At 38.8% G+C, this 14,637-nt stretch overlaps 1 protein-coding gene across 3 annotated transcripts in view; it reads left to right on the top strand.

Annotated features, from left to right (window-relative positions):
- syt1a (synaptotagmin Ia) overlaps positions 1-14,637 on the top strand; it is a 166,425-nt gene that overhangs the window by 54,585 nt on the left and 97,203 nt on the right. Inside the window, exon 3 of one of the 3 annotated variants that reach the window (XM_044186687.1) lies at positions 10,672-10,743. The exons of the other annotated variants lie outside the window; for them this stretch is intronic. The gene's annotated coding sequence lies outside the window, so the exon portion shown is untranslated. The remainder of the gene's footprint in view (positions 1-10,671; positions 10,744-14,637) is intronic. 3 annotated transcript variants of the gene reach the window in all.

Raw genomic sequence — 14,637 nt, 5'->3', positions numbered from 1 at the left:
AAACTCTACAGAAAGACAAGAATTAGTGTTCAACCCTGAGAACATAATAAAAGCCTGAAAGATGCCAATTCTTAGAAAAAATGCATTAGTGCAAGAACAAAATCACACATGCACCGTAATTGTTGAACAGAACAGACAGATTCAAAATGCTGTGAATGGCACATGTGATGAGTCTAAACAAATTCCAGAGTGCTTTTACCTCCAGAGCATAAAAGCTCTAAAGCCTCCATGTGTCTCACTGGAGTAATTGTCACAGCAGGGGTCAACTTGACACCGCAGGCTTTCAGGCTGACCCTTTCTGCAGTTTCCCAAACTTTCTTTTTTTTACCCCACCTATCTCATCCTGAAAAATTAAGAAAATTACAGCATTTACAGATTTTTTTTTTTTTTGCAGTTTCAAAGTACACCATGTCCCCTTGCACTTAAAGATGAAAAGCAGGCGTCTTTCAGGGCATTTACCCTTGGTAATAGCAGTGAGGGAGCAGGAGCAAATGAAAGCCCAGTTGGGCCCTCAAAGGCAAGGGAAAGGAGCTGGTGTCAATGGACCCCTTTGCCCCTAGAGTCAAGCATTTTACAGGCCTAGACCAGCTTTGATCATCTACTAGAAAGCCCAAGCTGGAGAGGTGCATTAAAGGCACTGGGGTGGCAATCTTTTTATGATGCTACAGTAATGCATTAGGCCTCATTTTGTGGCTTTTGGAGGATATACTTTCCATTCCACGCACTGTATGAAATATGAGCTTTATGATATTCAAATGACGAAACACTTGTGACCTTTAGTTCCTGAACTAAAATACTGCCAGTCTTTTTACTGAGGCTTATATTGTAAAGAAGGTCATTCAGTTACATCATCGTGATATGATAAGAGTTTTGATTTTAAGTGCAGCGAAAGTACAGTATGTGCCAATAATAACTACCCTTCAGGTGAAACTTTTTAATACTGACACACAGAAAATGAAAGATGCTCTTCTGATGGTGTGTGTTTTGTTTTTTTTTGTTTTTTTGTTGTTGATGAAAGTTGTTGTTCCAAACGTGGCAAAGATTACTACTCTTCATGTTTTGAAAAAAGTCATAAAAGGAAGAAGAAAGGATAGACAGCAGTTTCTATGAACAAGTAGCTGGCATTACACAGGTGCATCCGGCTCTTTTGCTGCTGTCACCATGGAGACGACCCCCCTCTGGCCTAGTTTAGTTTGCTTGCCCTTCCTAGCACATGAACATGAATGCAGTTTATACAGTGCTCCACGGAGAGCAGACACACCTGTTCACACATTATGATTTACGCTCTGCTGCGATAAACCTGAAGAGGGTAGAATACATGATCTCTTCAGACATCACATAGTCATAATGACATCTACTGCATTATAGCCTAGTGGGCAAAGGCACTCCAAACACAAACAATGACAAGGTTATTCAGACATTATGTAAAGTGTACATGAAGGTCAGTAAAGCTTTATTTATGGAGCACCTTTCATGCAATTGCAATGTAAAAGGCTTCACATTAAAACAGTAAAACAAAATTAAATTAGAAATTAAGTAATTGTAAGAGGAATTGTATATATCCTATAAAAATTGAAATTTTTTAGTTAGATTCTATGAAAAATGACAGCCCAGTTTTTTATTTAGAAATTCTAGTTTTGTCTTTTAAGTACAAATTGCACCAACAAATATATAAGATTATTTATTTTATTCAGTTTTTTGGGGATTTATGGTCAGGTGAAAATATTTTTGATAAACATAGGGTTAGGTTTTACCTATTGTTTCGCTTACTTATGTGTAACAGAAATGTCTTTGTTGAGTCATGAGCTCCTCTACATTATCTCCAAAATGGAAAAAACACATTTTCTACAGTGTACATTTACAAGTATTTTGTGAGCCTGATATTATCTGAGTTCCCCCTCTTTTAGCCTCCCCGTGGTGTTACACAAAACAATATCAGCCTGATACTATAGATTATAATGTAAGTATACCATGTTTCTTTAAGGATAATAGTCAAGGATTTCTAACATGCTTTTGAGTGACTTCATAGGCTGTAATATCAAAATTATGGAACCAGTATGAAAAGTAAATAACCAAACTGATTTTTGTTGCCTGTAAATGACATGCTTTCACCTCCACTTAGTACAGTGCACTACATACAAAGCGGCAATGTTGCTGAGGCAATGAATGGGTTTTTATGGGTCATAGTTTGGGTTTCTTATAGGCGCATGCCTTTAATCTCCTGATGTTTCATGTGGAATTTCTCTGTATTCTTATAAAGCTGCTGAATATCTTGAGTGAAGTTGTAGTGGTCTTGTTTATCCTAGATCTCTATATCCATCTACAGTTTGTGGAGTGTGCTGCATACAAAACAACAATGCTGCTGAGGCAATGCATGGCTTTTTATAGGTCATTGTTTGGGTTTCTTATAGGCGCATGCCTTTAATATCCTGATGTTTCAGGTGGAGTTGCTCTGTTATTGTAAAGCCGCTGAATATCTCATGTGAAGTGGTAGAGGTCTTGTTTATCCTAGATCTCTATTTCCATCTCATATTTCTTTTTACGAAATATCCACCTTCCCTACTCATACCTTGACCGTTTAGGGTCCCTGGGCACTGTATGATGCTTCAGGCATGTGTATGAATAACAATCATCTCACCTCAGGTAGCTATAAGAGTATTGCCCCCAGTAGATAGATAAACCATTGTGGGAAATGACAGAGAATGAGATAGGAATCAGACAACCTTAGTCAAGATGGAGCCCACTCTCAAATGGCGGTCTGCCAACCAAGCACACAGCTATCTCTTTTGCTCCGGCAACCGCACAGCAGATCAGACACATGTCGACATCCATCATGATCATATTTGACCTAAACTGGTCACGTCCATGAACAATGTTTATATAGAGTGAGTAACACAGATGTAGTGACATAATGAACATTGCTAGACCAAGCATTGGCCTGTATGTATGCCTGTAGCAGCATGTACCTACCACATGGGAATATTCACTGGTTTGGTTGTGTGGAGGATTAAAAATGTTAACAACCTGCACCAAAACTGCCACATATTTGTCTATTTGGAACAACATTACCCAATTACAACTAATTTGCATCAAGATAACGATGCATGTATCATTCATTGACAACATCTTTCAATCCCTTTCCCTACAATATAGGCTCCTGAAACATTGTGATTGTGGTATGTACAGTATGGTTAAAGCTAGGCAACCTAAATATTTAGGTTACGGTTAGGGAAACGTTGTTGTCTTGGTTAACCCCACCTTAAAACATGAGTTAAGCGATATTCCAAATTCTTTTTATTTTCAATAAATCCCATAACAATACCAAAACCAACAATGTATCGATCCTACTAACAAATATAGCTAAAGCCTGATATTGCCCATTCCTCTGTGATATGGAGCTCCATTGTTCACACATCAATGAGCCACACTGTTGCACCATGAACATGGACACCGTAGTTTATTTTGAGTCAATCCAACATACACCTTGCAGCTGTAAATGCTCACTAGAGCACCAAATATGTATTAATCCATGACTGAAAATAGTGCCCAACAAATGCACGATTTCCTCCTGTTTGAGTAACAATTACTAAAAACTACAGTGCCCAGCTGTTTTAGGAAATTACTGAGCCTTCTTTTAAAAATGAAACTACATATTTGTGACCCGTTTTTGAGTTATGTTTTCAGTATGGGCCAATGTACCACACATGAGGTAAGGAAGTAAGGAATTGGTATTTGGTATTTACATTAGATTTGTTGCCAATAAGAAAAATACTGAATAAGTCCAAGCTTAAAGTGTCAAAACCATGTGCTTTGTATGCCCAGTAATCCACCCCTTCTCTCTGTGACTTTTCACTCCAGTATAAGAACATGATACTACTTCCTGCACTGGAAGAAAATATTGGCAGTGAACGTAATCAGTTATGTTGGCAATTGGATTTCTTACAAAAGGTATTTATAAATGCAATGTGTTGAATGCGAACATAATTCATAGGAGACAGGGTTGGCTGGAGAAACACAGAGTGTTAAAATCCACTGGAGGTCTTCTTTGGCTTGCATGTATAGAATTTAGCCCATTGTGGCAGGTCATTTTAGGACAGAAGTATAGAGAACATAATAAATATTAGTAAGATGAGACAAAAAATGAATAGAGTTCGTAAGAACATATAATTGGCCATCGTCCTACAGCGACCTGAAAAGCTGCTGTTATTTCAGAACCTGGTTTACAGAAAATATGATTCAGAGTTTTCTTTTGATCACCTCAGATACCTGAGAGCTGCATCTCATCTCCAAAGTTTCTCCTCCTCACTGACAGTGAGTCACCCCCAAAGTACCTTGACACAGGGAGTAAACAAGCCTGCCTCTGTTCATCAATGTAATCTTGTTTGCTCAGAGGGCAGTGTCACACTGCCACAGGGATAAAAGCCCATGCTGGAGATATTGTGATCCCTGTTCTCATGTCTTTAAAGGAGACGGGGTGAAGTGGCCTTGCAGCTCGGCACGTGTGCACACAAATATGTGTGACGTCACTGGAGATGAAGGGTGACCCGCAAAGCTGCTTCTGCATCAAACTGTGGGAGGCACAAGTGAAACTAAAAGAAAAATAATAAAGTATTTTTGAATGTGCCTTCAAGGAGGACTACAATTCAGGCTCTGTCAGCTCTGTTGTTAAGATTTAAAATGGCCTTTCTCTTGGAAATACACAAAGTCTGCGTGTATTTCTCCAATTACTTACCTTTTTGTAAAAATTAACCCCTGACTTGTAATTTGAAATGACTGCCTCCACATGAGGGGAGTTTACCATTCAAAGTGATCTCTGGGGTTCATAATTACTCTCCCAGTGAGCAGCCTTCAAAAGCAGAAGGAGAGGATTGCAATTGTGTCACAACAGAATATCTCATCCACCAATACCACAGCTGCTACAGAGTCTGCATTTTTACTAAGGTGCAGCATATCTACACCCAAGACTTGATTCAAACTCTTTGGTGTGAAGAACGGCGGGCAAGGTGTTGTGATGGTGAATAAGGGGTAAGAGTCACATGGGAATAATGAGTGCAAAAATAGAACTGTACAAATGATAAAACACAAAGTCTCAGTCTAAAGTTACAGCTTTACTGGGAGTCATATTTTTTTTCATTTCATATTCGTTCCACTGTCGGGTGTCAATCTCTGCACCTTGTTACATTTATAATTCACTGTCACTCAATATTTTCAGTAAACCGAGTGCAGCGCAGAATAAAACCTTATTATGGACAACATTCTCGGTGAAAGACTGCATATGGCAAATAGACAGGAGGAAGATCTCATGATATGAAAAACAATGGGAGTGTGTGTCAGACGTCTTATTTCACAACATTATATTCCTCCTCATATACCTGCTAAATCCAGTTAGCTCTTTTAAAAAGAGTGAACATTTAGCCTGAAAGTATTTCATTGGCTTTTTGTTGCAATTTAAAATGAAGGGAGTAGGAGGACGCAGCAAAATAGCAGTTACATTAATGATAACTAGAGACATACTGTACACTGGCAGTGAAATTCACTCTTTAAATATCTTCACTGTTTGACCAGTGTCTTGCTTAAAGCAGATGGTAAGCCTGGTGGAGACCTATGCGCATAGAGATTTGCCTTATGTAGATGTACTGCACAGCGGAGCACGGTTGCATGCTGGGGAAACAGTTGCTAAGCACTTCAGTGGCATTCATTTTGTAGTAGGAGACACATGGATGGTATGTCAAAGCACAACTGATCCAGCCTTACCATCATTCATTCACAAATAGGCTTTCTGATTTAAAGATGCTTTTATATATTTGACCTCAATGATTTTCAGGCTTCAAGATCTTCTGTCAAGCAAAAATTCTTCAGTTTTGTTAAGGACATAATGTACATTAATTTTGTGGAGATTTTAAAAGGGAAGAGTAATGCCAGTGGCCTTGCACACCTTAGCTCTGCAGCCTTAGACTGTAGGCTCATAAGGCTGCAGATGTCTAATCATGACACACATTTTTTAAGTCTTCTGTATTATAAAATGCGTCTTCTGCTCCCTACATAGCACAGGAATGTAATACATTATTAAGCAATACACACTTTAATTATATTTCTTTGGTGGGAGAAAAGGGATTTCCTTGAACACAAATCACTTTAGACACAAAATATTCAAAATAAGCCAAATTGAAGGAAGGAGACATGTTTCTTAGCTTTAATGAAGGTTCATGATATCAGTTTCTTATATGGCTGGTACATGGCAACCCATGTAGCTCATTGTTTTTAGGTAGCCCCACCCTTCAAGACTGTTACTGCTGCTTTTTTAGCCACGCTGGCTGCTTTGGTGGGGGCGTGTTGTTTAAGGTACCGGTGAGACATGAAAAACGATCCAGAAAGTCAAGTTTGAGTAACATGACATTGATTAATGTTTAATGGCTAATCAGACCCTAAAACACTGTCCAACAGTTTGTAATATTCACAGACATGATTTTATAACTCTGGAAAGTTATCACGGTGGCAACTATTTTATCTTTCATCACAATGGTCACAAGCCATGCTGGATGATATTTGGTGGCAGCAAAAGTTTAGCCAGGTTCAACTTTTTTGCTGGATGACCCTGCATTGTTTTGCCATACCCCCCTGCATTGGCACCCCCCGCAGCGTTGACAGACTGGCTCCATCCATATGAATGAGAGAACTGTGTTTTTTCACACAGGGTTGAAGTTGGTCTGAACGCGGCCTTAATCTTGTTAGCCAATACAGCTTCCACTTGTGCCTGCTCATGAGGTTTACAGCCACAGCCATCAAACTACTGGCTGGTGTATATCTGGTGTAAAGCATGCATGAAGAAACACATAATACAAAGCACATTCTGGTGTTTTAAATCACACCAAGTTCAGTGTGGAAAGTGGTGCACATATTTTTGTGTCTCCACATCATTTATACATCTAGACCCAGCTGACATATCTGGGGCTTTGCTTTCTACCTCACTGCCTGTCAGAGAGGAGAAACACTCTTTTGATTGGCAGGTTAAACTCTTCAAGGTCAGCCTGCTCCACAGCTCACCCTCTCTGTGTAGATTACTGTGGTAATATCTCTCCTGTCGAGTGTCTCCTACCCCTCCTCGACTGGTTCTCAGTCTACACTCAGATCTGAAGATTGTGTCCTTGCCTCCTCATCGTGTCGTTGCATAAGCTACTGCACAGGTTGTTGAGCATAGAGATTGTGCTGCATGTTACATTTGCCATATCTGGGATGCTGTGAGAGAAATGAATCTCATTTCTGCTAGTGATAGGAGTGGGTTGGGTTGGGGAAGAGGAATGGGATGTGGTTGCATGATTGCAGCCTCAGAAAATGGCCAACATCTGACTGAGGTCCATATTCTTCACAGGGATTGCATCGTTTAAGTTGGTCTTTGCCCAAGATTCTGCTCAAATAATCTGTGCTTAAAGTCAATAGCCTAAATGATAGAAACTACCTGGGTGGAATAATGGTAAATCTACTGAAGAAATGTGTCAGCTTTATGTGTGGATAAATGAGATGAGAGCTGTAGTCTTATGCATCCACGGAGATATAAGAGAGCGATAGAGAGATGGACAAATACCTCCAAACATAGAGATATTTAGAAAAAAGAATTGTTATTATCAGTCCTAGTTTTTTGTGGCAAAAAGTGGTAAAAACTGATGAGCAGAAGGATTGGAGAAGAAAATGTGAAAACACAGCAGGAAACAGGAACTGTGTTCTATGAAGCCTCACAAAAGAACTTGTGCAGATGGCTGATGAAAGCCACAAAGGCAAACACTGAGTTGCTAGCGACTAATATCACGATGACATGCTCATTGTGTTCCGATCATGCTATTTGTTATGCATGCATATTTAGCAGCTCATTTGAAATCATGACGCATCATTGGTTTGTGAAGACTGTAATGGGACTTGCTGTCACCACAGTCTCTCTCTGTATGTGATTTACATGTGAGAGCAGCTGGAAAGTGTGTGAAAGTGTTGAGAGCAGCCCATCAGTCCCCAATAGGACCCAATATACAATTAATATATCATGTTATTAGGAAAAATGAAAAGGACTGACACATGTTAACACCCACTAAAACAAGCACAAAATGCTCCTGTGGTTTGTAACTAAAATTCAATGCATTAGAAATTATTTTAAAATAAAAAAACATAGCTGACAGTTTATTTTATTATGTTAAATGCTTCTGAATGCAACTGGAATACCAGAGTGATAAAGCTATAGTAATGTAGACTAATCTATTATGAACTACTATATGTTTCATAATAGTTGGTATAATTTTAAACTAATATTCTGATGTGACTGTCTATGGGCAGTACGGAAGAAATAACTCACTAGCATAAGGTATTTAAATATATTTAAATGTGTCAATTGCTATGTGAAATGGCATTTATTTACCTTTTCACTTTCCATCATAATTTTGTATTCTGATAAGGCATGACAGGTGCGCTGTCTGGGAATACTTTTCCTTTATATTCCTGCCAAGTAGAGGAAATGGCTTTTAATCTGTGAATCAGTTGGTCGGTAAATACACTTTTCACGGTATGAGGGGGAGAATGAATGGCAATCATCAATAGTCGTACCACATTCACACAACTACAGTGCAGTCGGGTGTTGATAGTCTCATCTCCTCCAGTGCTTGCAGAACACTTTTCACAACCAGTCGTGGATCCTTAGATGTTTTTAGATTTTGGTTTGCCAGTCTGTCTGTACCCGTCTAACTTTGGTTTAGAGGTGGAATCTCTTACAACCGGATAGATTGCCATGAACATGGACATTGATATTTATGGTCCCCAGAGGATGGTTCATAATGGTTTAGGTAACATCTTGACCTTTTATCCAAAGCTAACAGTAGGCCATAACTTACCCATGACCTCATAAACCAATGACTAAATTTCTACTAAATTTGTTGATATTTGTTGTAGATATTCATAGTCCATAGAGGATGATCCATAGTGATTTTGGTATATTGATTTCTGAACTTTTGTTTATAGCTGGCATCTGGTCAGTTTACCCACAACAGGTCCATGACTAGGTATCTTGACCACAGGGGATCATCCACAGGGGATGATTCATAATGATTTTGGTGACCTACTCACCTTTCTTACATCACCATCAGGTGGTCGGGTATGATTTCCACTTATACACAAGAAATCTAATGGACAAATTGCAATTTATTGAACACTTTCATGCTCCCCACGTTTTCCATTTCCTCAGGTCAAACCATCAACTTTGTAGACAAACTAATTAGGCTGCATTATGGCTAATAACAATAGACTTTCAGAACATGCTGTACTTCTAAAAGTTTTATTGTGTTTCCAGGCATAGAATTTAATCTGTGCTATTTTTTTTACTGCTCTGACATAAGAAGTAATTGTCCCTGATGTATTTATTGTATGTTTAAATACCTTTAATTGTGCACAAACTAATACTAGTAAAGGTTAGCATCAATAATCTTAGTTACTCTGCTAAATTAGACTGATGGCTAGTCAGCTTGCCACCAAAAACAAAATAATCCCCCCCAAAGGGTGTAAAACCAAAATGGATCAAAAGGAAGCCTAAATGAAGTCTAAAGACATAACAGATTCTTGTGTTAAGGAAACTTTAAATATGAATCCTATTTAGCTTATCTGACTTCATGCTTCCTATTTAACTGTTTTGACTTAAACCCACAACATAACCATACCTCTTACGTGTCCCTTCTGTTGTGTTATACAGTACATTTAGCCACAATGACCACATCCAATTTTGAATTTGATTTACATTTACAGAAACAACTATTTGTAAGCCTCTAAATCTTTACATTTTAAATCAGAAAATCTGCTAATTCTCACATTTGAGAAGTTGTCAATCAACCAATCAATTAATTGACTCTTCATTCCAGCACTAAAATCACTTAAGCTTAACACTATTTAAAACACTTTATGGTGCATTATCAGCCTGGTGAAAGAAATGTAGGGCAGAGGTAGTGAGTATAGACAGCACCCAGACCCTCACATTCCCCAACGGGGCAGTACTGGAAATCTTCCCACTCCTCCACAGCAGGCAGCATCTGCTGGGAGGAGATCCCCAGCTGCTTTCTGTACTGGTTTTCCAACACATGGCTGGTCTCCACTGGCTGTTCCCTGAATATGGCCAATTGTCTGTGAAAACAGTCTATCGATAATGGATATCTGCCACCCCACCACTGACATGCACAGATTACTGAGCTGATGGAACAATCAACAGTGGCAAAAAATGTAGGCTTATTTATCCGTGTCTGGTTTCTGGATACAGTTGTTTGAGCCAATTATGCACTCTGATTATTCTGAGATTTCAGATGCAACGCAGGCATGTCGTCTTTGTCTACCTGCAGTTTATTCCTTTCGGCATAGTTTTAAAACAGACATTGTCACAATTTTCAATCCCAAAGATCCCCAAATGAATATAGAGTACATTTGATGAACAACCCTGATGTCCATTTTGGTTATATTGACACACCTCTATATTTTTACATTTAGTAGAGCAGATAGTCTATGAGGTGATGACAATTAATTATACCAGACAAATATTGCAAGATATTTTTTCTAAGGAAACCCCTGGAGGTATCTCAGGGACACCTGGAGCTTACTGTGAGAACTAGCATAAGAGACATACATGGTCTTTCTTTTCATTTTCATCTCCTCTAGATCTGAGTGACTGCCAGTGAGTGTGGAGGAAGCATTTAAAGAGACACTGCAGCGGGTATCATTGAGTTAAAGGTTAGTCTCTGTTGCTTTTACCAATCGAAACACAAAGCATCTATTTTTACTGAAATGCCATATGTCTACAGTGGCAGGGCTCCCATTCAGTGTCAAGTAACCTTCCGTTAAACAAATGCAAGGATTCTTTTTTTTACTTTCCACATCCACGTGCTTCAATCCATGCCTTCTTTGTGTTAAAATTTGGGTTGTGCGTTTATATTTATTTTCTATTTTCCTATGATGTTTTCTCCCATTTCTTGATCTAACATGCTAATAATTTCCCCATGTAGATCATTTCAGATTAATTAAAAGCTATTGTATTGTTGTGTTATTGTACTGGGATGGTGGATATTATGATGCTCATGTTTTATATTTCATTGAAACTTCATCAGGACATAAATTTAATGTCATAAAATGACCTGCCCCCTGCGGAATATCATGTTTTTCCAATACAAAGTAACTAAAATCACAGCTGTCTGGGCACATTGGAATATTATATTATATTTTATAAGAATAAATTCTTCAGATGGTAGGCATGATGATGGAAGATGATGTGTCATAACCTTTTCTACATAATCCACTTGGATAAAAATGCAACAGCATGTGTTCGGGGGAAAAAATTTGCTCTTTGTAGAATTACTGAAGCTGCTTAGTTGCATATTTTGCTGGTTTGATTAAAGCTTATTTGTCTGGAACATTCTCAACCCAAACCCAAAGTGTACTGTAAACTCACAAAGAGGCTGACGCTGTGAATATAAGAATAGACAATTAGCAAGTCTGCTTTGACCCGTGAGGACACTGCTGTTGCTCGGAGGACCAATTTATGGATGTGCCCACTGTTTAGATCAGTGTATGGAAAACCAGCGAGCTGTCAGATATGCACATTGTTCTCTGGTAAGCATATCCTTCACGCTGTGTACTTATGGGTCCAATACATATGGGTTGAATAATGTCTTATTGATTTTACAAGATGACTGCGCACCACATACACCTGTCGTCGTACAGGCCATGTTATCAGGAGAAAAAGAAAAACAAGATGAATCGTGTGTCGTCTGGGAATCTGATGGAAACTGTTTCTCATGCAGAATACTAAGTACAGAGAAAGACTTGGGACTTTGTTGTTTCATATCAACACATTGCCATATGAATATTAATATGGAAATATGTTGAAGTCACATGTACAGTGTGTAGTTGGAACCAGTGGTTTTCGTTATACCCTGCTTTAATGGTCAATAGAAATTTAATTGGTTGTATTAATATGTGATTTATAAGTAACAGTAAAGCTTTTTTGTAAATCATAAATTTTCTCATCATTCAGCAAATTTGTCATTATTTAGCACATGTTCCCAAAGTCCTACTGTATCGAATTATAGCCTATTAAAAAGCCCAAACAAATGCAAAACTATTATGTAGAATAAGAGTTTTTGAATTTTTTGAAAAAGGCTAGTTGCAATCTAACCTTTGGTCCTACCATCCTAGATGATGATGATCCAAAATAGAGCAGAAACAATAAGATATTTAATTGCCTATTCTATCAGCAGAATTGTTAAGCAAAAAGTCATTTTTTTTAAAGCAAAAATGCCAGAAAAATCACTGATTATGGCTTCTCCGATGTTTATTTTTTATTAGTCTAGGTATTTATTATTAGTCTTCTATGACCATCTTTGGGTTTTGGACTGTTGATCTGACAAAACAAGACATTTGAATTTGTCAACTTGGGAAAATAATCATCAGATTTATCAGTAATGAAAATAATGCTTCCAAATCCAAAATCTGTAAAGATTTACATTATATGATCATGTTGTTACAGTTTGATACCTCGAGGCAATAATATTGAATTTTCACCCGTCCCTAAAATGTATGTTAATTGTAAATGTACGTTACTTTCCTGAGCATACCTTATGCTAGTGCACTGGATATATCTACAGTCTAAAAATAACAGAAATTATAGAGTGCACACATCTTTGGCCATCCTCAAGAGTCAGATTTAAAAATCAGGAATACAAAAAACTAACTCACCTAAATGGTGCATTGAAAGAGATTAGCGTTATCAGGTCTCACATTTTCCAGTGTGGCAAAGCAGAGACTTTATTCATGTCGACTTTGGCATATGGGTTTTGATATAACCTTTAGTTTAATTTGTATTTTATCATGGATTCAAACCTGTACAATCCTCCCCGCGCTGTCAAATTCCATCCTCTGACTCCACACTTCTATGTTAAAGTCTGTATTCAACCGCCGATGCTGGTTCAAGCAGGGTTCAGTGGCTATTTACTGGGGCATTGTGAGTGATTCTGGCCTTGTTAAATCCTATTTTGTTTTGTGAGTGTGCGGCTGAGCCTTCTCCAGGCGTGTGAAGGTGGAGGACGAAGCCAGCATGCCGACTGGGGGCCCAAAGAGCAGTCCAATTTTTCATCCTTATTGCCTATGACATATCCAAAGTGGCAGAGCGACGTCCACAGAGAGACGGAGGAAGGGAGAGAGTGAGAGAAAGTGAGAAGCATGTAGCTCAGATGGACTGAAAGGAGTGTATCTACTTCCTCCTTCTGTAGTCCTGAGCAGGGCCCCAATTTTCTTTACTAAAACAATGCAATTCACCAGCGTTCATTAGGGCAGACAGGTTAAACTAAGAGTCCCAGGGTTCCTGCCTCTCTATAACTTACTTCACCTTCAGGATTGTAGTTTAGCCAGAGAATAAATGCAGGTTTAAAGCTTACAAACACAGAAAGAAGAGTGCATTAGAGTTACTTACTCCATGACACCGGCTAAATGAAGATGTTGCACCCACCCTCTACCCCTGTCTTTCACTATAGCTTTCTACAGGCTTGAGCTTTAATTGCACAAGGCTAAATCTGTCATTTTAATCGCATATGAATTGCTTGTCTGTACAGTGTGTGTGTGTGTGTAATTTGTAAAATAATTCCAGTGCAAATTATGTACTGTATTTTGATTAAGACAGATCCGTGTTGATACCAATTTTGTGCCAATCAAGTCGTTATTTTAGCTTGATTTTAGTTTTTGGTGTTACTTCTTGTTTTTCTTCTCTCTTAATTTCAGGCCCTAATTCACATCCTGTGTGGATCACTAAATCAAATTACTAATGAGTGTATTTTCACTATTTTCACTTTCCAGTGATTCTGAATTGAATAAACAAGACTGTGAGAGAGAGTGTAGTGATGGAAGGCCGTGAAGGGCACCGTCAAGGTGACTTCTGGGGGTGGAGAATAGGGGGTAGGATCTTTCTTAGGGGGGTGGGACTTCAGAGAGCCTATAGTAGGTGACTGGGAATTTTTCATGAGTGAGATTTCCCCCCACTTTTCTTTTGCTTTCATTCTCACGGTTGAGATTAAGATCTCTTGTTGTAATTATTGCTCTGTGAGTGCCGCCTAATTCTGCCAAGTCGATAGCATCACACCCATCAGGTGCTATAGAGGGTATCTGTCACCAGCTGTTCATGTCCTCTACATGTTCCAGTGGGCTGCAGTGGAAGGTAATGGCACTTACTGTCTGTTGATCGACTTGCTTCTGGAGTGCTGCCAATCCCCCTTCTTCCCTCCAGTAACCGCAGGAAGTAGAAAAGATGATGAAAAAATGAAAAAAGACGGAAAACCCTTGGGTGTCTGGTATTTTTACCACCTGATGTACAATACGGGCATCAATCAACCTCTGCAGTCCCAAGAATCACATGTCTGGATGCCTTTCCCCCCAAACCCAAACCCAGGTGCTTGACAGTCAATTCTGCCTAATGAGCAATTGTGCTGCCATGTACTGTACTATCTGTTGTACACAGCAAGGCACGGATCAGGACTGCTTTCATCAGCACGCAGACAGAGAACATATCCACCCAAATAACTTTTGTCAGTATTAATTTCTCATAAGCAAGGTTTCTCAAAAAGACAGTTTTCCTGTGTC

The sequence above is a fragment of the Siniperca chuatsi genome, linkage group LG23 (genome assembly GCF_020085105.1).
Source record: "Siniperca chuatsi isolate FFG_IHB_CAS linkage group LG23, ASM2008510v1, whole genome shotgun sequence".
Classification (NCBI taxonomy): Eukaryota; Metazoa; Chordata; class Actinopteri; order Centrarchiformes; family Sinipercidae; genus Siniperca; species Siniperca chuatsi.
This window is presented reverse-complemented; position numbering and strand designations above follow the sequence as displayed.